At 38.2% G+C, this 7,585-nt stretch overlaps 1 long non-coding RNA gene across 4 annotated transcripts in view; it reads right to left on the bottom strand.

Annotated features, from left to right (window-relative positions):
• Nucleotides 1-248: 248 nt before the first annotated feature.
• Nucleotides 249-7,585, bottom strand: part of LOC123795315 (uncharacterized) — a 139,523-nt gene continuing 132,186 nt past the window's right edge. For all 4 annotated transcript variants that reach the window (XR_015726264.1, XR_015726265.1, XR_015726269.1 and 1 more), the window contains one exon: nucleotides 249-748. This is a non-coding gene — a long non-coding RNA (uncharacterized LOC123795315). The remainder of the gene's footprint in view (nucleotides 749-7,585) is intronic.

The raw sequence follows: 7,585 nt of genomic DNA, 5'->3' as shown, positions 1-7,585 counted from the left end.
TCTATGAATATTTTTCCCAAACTATTTATACACACGCACAGGAATTATTTTGTTTTATCACACAAGTTGATAGCAAAGTCCCCCAAAGATTTCTATAAACTTAAGGGACATCTCATGTTTACTTATTCATTCAACAAGTATTATTTAGTGCCTACTTTACAGCAGTAAGTCCCAGGGACACAAAAATAATGGAAGGTCTTTACATTCTTTTTTTTTTTTTTAAAGATTTTATTTATTTATTTGACAGAGATAGAGACAGCCAGCGAGAGAGGGAACACAAGCAGGGGGAGTGGGAGAGGAAGAAGCAGGCTCCTAGCGGAGGAGCCTGATGTGGGGCTCGATGCCGGAACGCCGGGATCACGCCCTGAGCCGAAGGCAGACGCTTAAATACTGCGCCACCCAGGCGCCCCGTCTTTACATTCTTGAAGTTGAAAGTCTAATACATCTCTAAATATCAACTACTTTTTTTGAAAAAACAAGTGTATAAAGCCACACATACACATGCTTAAAAATGGAGAGACAACATTCCTATTCATTCTGCCATTTTCCATTTTCTTCCCAATAGAATCCCAAGGTTCTTCTCTTCTGCCGCACAGATTGGCTGAGGGCTGGACACGTGATCAAAAGTGAACCAATGAGAGCCAGGCTCAAGACCTTCATTCCACTGTCGGAGACCTCTTTCTTGCACTGAAAATCATGACAGGAGTTGATGCTGCCCTCTTGTAACCATTTGAGAATCAAGGTAAAGCTAAAATAAAGAACAAAGCTATCAAGGAAAACGAACCCTTGGTAACATCATTTAAACCCCGTTTGAGCAATTTCCCAAGGTAGGCCTTATCCTGGTTTTGTTGTTGTTGCTGTTGTTTTTCTATGAGCCAGTGAGTATTCTCTCTACCTAAACTACTGAGGTTTGGACTTAGGTCAATTGTATCCAAAAGTATTCTAATTGATACAGATCTCTCTAATATCACAAATAGCAGCTTAAAGTTTAAGGTAGTTAAAGTTTAAGCAATTAAAGCAATTAAAGAAGGACCTACGTCTTATCTAATTTTGAACTTTCATCATTCAGGTAAGAAAATATTTTTCTATCCATAAATGTGTTTTATACGTGCTTTTCACCTGTAAACATCCTGGTGTCTTTGCCAAGAAGTTGCATCCTTTATTCTTATACCACACCACACGCCCTGTGGTTTTTAACACAGCAGCTATGATTCTGTCAAGTTGAAAAATTTTAGATTTACCTCTATGTCTTCCATTCATTCCACAAATACTTACTGAACAGGACCTATGCAATGGTTTTGGTAATCCAAAGATAAACAGGAAGGATTCGCGTTTTTCAAGGATCTTCCAGGCTCCATAGCAGAGCATGAAGTGATGTACAGGAATGATAGTACCACGTGACAAGTGTTCTGTAGGTTTCAGTCTCTCGGTGCCAAATCCAGCAAGGCACCACTGTTTCCATCACTTCTCACACCCAACATACCAGCAAGTCCTATTGGCACTGCCCCCCAAATCTCTCCCAGATCTGACAGTTCCTCGTAGCTTTGTTCTTAAAACCCTAGTCCAAACCACCACTACGTCTCACCTGTACTACTGAAATAGGCTCCAAACTAGTTTCCCTGCCTCAACACTTATAACCTCACAATCTCCAGTCTATTCTCCATACAACAGCCACAATGATCTTCTCAAAGCATAAATCAGATCAATCCACTTGCTGCTTAAAACACTCCAGTGTCTTTTCACTGCCTTTAGGAAAAACAAATAACCTAAACACCTTACCACACCCGACCAGGCCCTACATGACCTGAGTCTTACCTGCCTCTTCAGCATCAGTTCCTGTCACGCTTTCCCTCATCCACCTCATCCCAGCAACACTAACCCTCATTTCATGCCTCAGAAATGCCAGACCCGTTCCCATCTCGTTCTCATCTCAGGGCCTTTCATCTTGCTGCTCTTCCGCCTGTAATGTTTTTCCTTTCTCATCATTTAGGTCCCACTTCTGGCAAGCCTTCCCTGGCCATCTTGGCTGAAATAATCACCCTTCACCACCTTTATACCACCGTCACTCCACCAAGTCCCTTTCCCATTGCCATCTTTTATTTTCTTCTTCTGGTCTTAAAAAGATGTATTTATTTATCTGAAAGAGAGAGAGAGCACACAAGCAGAGGGAGGGTCAGCAGGAGAGGGAGAGAGAGAATCCTTAAGCAGAATCTGTGCTGAGCTAGACCCTGAGATCATGACCTGAGCCAAAATTAAGAGTCCGAAGCTTAACTGACTGAACCACCCAGACGCCCATCCATCTTTTATTTTCTTCACAGCATTCTTCACTTTTTCAAATCAGATTGGTTATTTATTTGCTTAGACAATAATCATTGGCCTTTCTCCACCTTCCACTGAAACTTCCAAGAAGTCAAGGAATATGTTTTATCTATTGCGTTTTCTTCAGTGCCAAGAATGCCTGGCACATGCTATGCATTCAGTATCAATTTACTGAGTGAGTACAAGACGACAGATGAGAGATATCCAGCTTCAACTGGGAAACTAGAGAACAGGGAAGGAAGCTCAGGATGATAAAATTTTTGAATAAGTGGGGGAACTACTAAATGAATAAAATGTGGACTATATGAGTTAATGGGAAATTTGAAGGAAGTAAAATAGCTTGAGAAATTAGTTCAAATATGTTTTCTGTGATAGTCTACAGACTGACTACCAGACCACAGAACAGAGCAATGACAAGTAGGAATAAATTAAATTGTAGGACTATGTTAAGTTGCTATTTCTAGGGTTGTTATGAGGTTTGTGCTTAGCTAACATTGTTACTAGTGACCTGGGGGGAGGGTGTCTATCATGGTAATGGAACTGTAAATAATCCTATATATCAGTAATGACCCAATTCTCAAGTAATACCAATGACGTCAAAAATCTAAACCGACTGAACTTTGAGGATTTGACTTGAACTCTTTTAAAAAATACAAATATTTGCATAAAATTCAGTGGAATCTCATCATTCATCACAAAGGATAAAGCTAAAGAGCTAAAGGGACCCCTGGTAGATACTAGGCCAAAAATTAGATACCACTTGAGAATTCAAAAGAATTTGTTTTGCTTGTTGTTTAAGTTTTCTGAATAGATGTGACACTTACTGAGTGTCTGTTACGTGCAGGGAACTCTATGCATAGTTCGTTTTCTCTTTAGATTAACCTCTAATGCGTCTGTCAACTCCATTTTCCAAGTAAGAAAATTGATGGAAGTGAAATTCAAACTTTGATCTAGCTGTTCCCAAAGTTCTTTTTCATCATCAACATTTTCCTATTGTAAGTTCTAAGATACAAAGTATTTAATGGGGCTAATCAGAAAATACCATTCTACTTTGCTTAAGACTTGGCAACACATCCAGGAAAAGCCAGTAGGAAATAAACAAAAGTGAGGAAACTTTAAAAAGGACTCCTCGATGAAAAGTAAAACCCAAAAAATATATAAATGAACATATTTTTTAGGCCATAGCTAAGAAAGCAGTAGTATGAAAAAAAAATTTTTAATGTTGACCAAGAAGAGAATATTTATAAACTGAAATTAACTAAAGATTAACATATACCAAAAACAAAGAAAAACACTACCTGCCAATAAACTTGTAAAGGATGCCTTCCATACACTGTAGCATTTAGAAGCAGACTGATGAACAACTGAATGAATGAGTGAGTGAGTGAGTGAGTGAAGGACTGAATAAATTAACAAAGGTACTTTAGCTTATATTGTTGAAAACAATCTCCAGCTGGCAGAATAGGGGCTCCAAGGAAAAACTCAGAGATGAATTTAGGACCATCATTTTTTTCTTTCTGTGCCAAGAATTCTGTGTTTCTCAAGTAATTCTGTGTTACCTTTCAACAAAGTAAATGAGGTTTTAATTGGTTCTCTTCCTTGAACTAGAAAATAGGCCCCGGTATCGCTATCAGTGGGAACCTCTTCACCAGCATTTTATGTGAACTGGGGCATTACATCTCTAGTATTTTCAGCCTTCACATTTTTAATTTTTGTCAGGCAGTACTGTAACAAGATCCCCTAAGTCAATGTGCTACCAGAGGGGGGAAAAAAACGAAATAAAGAAAGCATCCATATAAAGTAAACAAGTTAGAAAGGCTCATTTTTCATTTGTTAACTAGCCTCCACACGGCTGTTGGCTGTGACAACAAATGATTTAATGAGTCCAATTTAAAATAGTCTTGTCTGTATAAGATAGATGTCTTGGAAAATACTTTTTTTAAAATCTCACAGCTATAGCAAAGGCTGCTTCAGTGTACCCTGAGAAAAACCTGCACTGCAGTTCCACATTTTTCTCTAAATACCTTGATAGGCCAGATACCAAGATAGTAACAACGAGAAGCGGCATTATTCCTATTGTACCTGTGAACGTTTCCTAATAGTAACTGTTAACAAGATGTTTCAGAAATACCAGCTTAAAAAACCGTAAAAATTTATCAGCTGTGTGGAAAAGTGATTAGTGAACAAGAGCCTCTCTGAACTACGTGTTTGTCTTCTCTTCAGTCACTTAAATGGCCCATTAGAGTGATGCTTTGTCAGGATAGGACAGTGATGGGGAACGTGATGTGTGTACTGCACGACGACAGGGGAAAGGACTCCTCTCTGGGGTGGGCACTCTCTAGGTTGCTGCATTTGACTGTAGAAAGCTTGTCTACGTATTAGGCTGAAGAGATGAAACCTTCCCAAATCCATTCCTCAAGTTCACAAATACACGTCTTCTTCCTCATGCACATTTCTTAGACTTCAAGAGTAGAGGGAGTAAGAAGCGTTATATCTGAATTCACATGACGCTTCCCTTCATGCAAAGAGCAATTGCATCTTTTTGATCATCCTCTGACAACAGATAAAACACATTATATAGCTTCTGAGAGGGTCAGGTAGATCCAATTTTGTTGAATGACCTGCCTCGGCTCACAACTAAGTACCTTGTTTTGTTCTTGGAACATGAATACGTCTAAATTTGATTAGTCTGAATGTGTATCTTTACTTTTTTGAATGTCTAGATGAGGTGATCATCCAGAATTAACCTTTGGAAATGAGATTGCCTGAAGTCACCTCCATAATAATATTCCAATTTGCTAAAAATGTCTGAAGATTTCAGGAACAAGAGGCTTGGGCGCCAGTGCTGAAGGATGTATACACTAAATAAAAGGCTAGAAGCCCAGAGAGCAGATGTGCTTCAGAGGCAGACTCCGGATAAAATTATTCAAGAAGTCAAAGAAATGAGAAAAAGCAATGTCAAAATATTTTCACATGAAAAGAGTAATTAACATATACTGCATAAATTAAAGAAATGTAGACAAACAGACCTAGCCATAATACAAATACCTTTCCAAGCCAAGTTTTAGTTTAGATAAATATAGTTCATGCAAGTAGAAAAATTTACACCACTTTTCAAAGCCATGCATGTGTCTTCTCTGACTTCTGTAGCAATCTCAAGGAAACCAGCAGAGGCGGGAGCGTGTGGGACAAATGCTACCAAGAAGATGGAGTAAATTGCCAACTGTCCGGTCTGTACGGGGCATTCACCTCACCACGCTGAGCTTTGGTTGTGGGACCAAATCGCAGGCCAGCCCTGGAGCAAGCTCTTCTTTGTATGGAGCTAGTAGAAAACAAATTTTAAAATGTCAAATGCTGCATGCTATTTTCACACTCCACACTTGTCTCTTCAGTCTTGGATGACTTAAAAAAAAAAAAAGGCGTTGAATTCACTGAAAAAAAAAAAGTTTTTGTTGGGCTAGCTATAACAATCCCCTCCATCTAATCATATCCATGATGTACAAGCCCCAGAACTTTTTTGGTCATGTTTGAAATGGAAATACAATCAGGGTTCTAGCCTTGAATTATTTGCATATTCATTTACTGTAATACAAATAGATTATTAATCACTGCTATTTTCTACGTTTTAGTCTGACATCTTCAGTAGTTCCAAATGATATTATTTTGATCCTTACTTTGTTTCTTTAGCATGCAACCTTCCTTTTAATCTCATTCTGCTGTTCTGTCTTCTCTTTGATTTCTTGTTTTACTTAATTATATTCTTAAGTTATTTCATAGCGTAAATCTCTTGTGAGGAATTTCTTTCTGTTCCTTGGGTTTTTGTTTCTTCAAAGTTGGGTTTAGTCTTTTGCATTGTAAATTATTTGAAAAAACAAGGTTTTTTTAAGTTGGTTAGATAGCTGTGCTAAGCCATTTTTTTCCCCATTTGTTCATCCTTGAGCAGTTTTATCCCAATTCTCTAATTTTATTTCTTTTCTTTTCTGTAGTGTAAATATATTCCTGATTCCTTCGTTCAATATCAGAAATGAGTTTGTTTTCTCTTCCAAACTACCTATGTACTTTGAGGTGTTATAGTGTTTACGTTCCATGCACAAGGTTACAGGTCTGTAACCTGAGGTCCTGGCAGAAAGGGTAAGGTGAAGAGATCAAAGTTGACTTGAACTGATCTGCAGTCTCTTCTATAATCCAGGGTTTCTGCTCTGCTGGAATTTGTTAAATGCCCTATACTGAAGCTAAAATTCCCCTAATTGTGGAAAATATGCTAGTCTCAAAGGAATAGTTTCAGCCTTCAGGTTGGTCCTTAAAATTAGTATTAGGATTGCTTCTCTCCAATATCCATTCACTTCTCATGAAGTATCATAAGGTGTGCTCACTGCTCATCAGAATAAAAACTACATATTTGTATCTCCCTTTCAGTTGAGTGTAGTCACCAATTTCTGGCTGACTGGATGCAAGAAAAGTGTGTAAAAGCTTTCAGGAACCTCCCACAAGAGGCAGTATCCTTGTTCTTTTCTCCCTTCCACTGCTTGGAATGTGAATGTCATGTTCTTTTCCATGAGGTCGAAACAACAAATACTGGATCACAAAGGCAGAAGAAGCCTCAGATTGCCCATTATACACAGCATCATAACCCAGGCCAAGGTCAACTCCTGCGACATTTATGTGAGAAAGAAATACATGCATATCTTAATTAGCTACTATTTTCAATTTTCTGTCATTTGTAGCCTAATTTTGACCTAAATAATTCAACCTCTTTCAGAGAAAATCAGTACTTGTTCATCTCTATGGTTTCATACTGTCAACCAACCAGTTTGAGAAAGGAAAACAGAAGTATATGCTCCTAATTTTATTCTCTCTAGATTTGGAAGAAATAATGAGAATTCTCAGAACTCTGTTAACATTCCCAAATGGCTTTTTGGTAATGGGGACAGTTCTGCTCCACTCCAGAATCTTCTGTTTCTTTCCATAGCTGCTACCTTTCTGAAATGTTTGATATTATGCTGTTTGCCTTTTCTTGTTGATAGTTGTTAGAGACTATATTTTTCAGCTGAGTTTCTTGTTTATTATATATAAGAGATTCTACAATACAGCTCCATTCTACAATGTTTCCAAAGCTTAATATTCCATTTCCCTAGCTTTTTGGGAACTTGACTGCTTTCTACCCAGGCCTCGAGCTATTTAGTAGATAAACATATCTTACGAAGATGAAAATCAGGGCATAAGATCCCTGCGATGGTTCACTACATTTATCAGCTTGACTGGGCAA

The sequence above is a fragment of the Ursus americanus genome, chromosome 12 (genome assembly GCF_024610735.1).
Source record: "Ursus americanus isolate L20-20 chromosome 12, mUrsAme1.1.p, whole genome shotgun sequence".
Taxonomy (NCBI): domain Eukaryota; kingdom Metazoa; phylum Chordata; class Mammalia; order Carnivora; family Ursidae; genus Ursus; species Ursus americanus.
The sequence above is the reverse complement of the archived record's forward strand: the minus strand, read 5'-3'. Positions and strand labels throughout refer to the sequence as shown.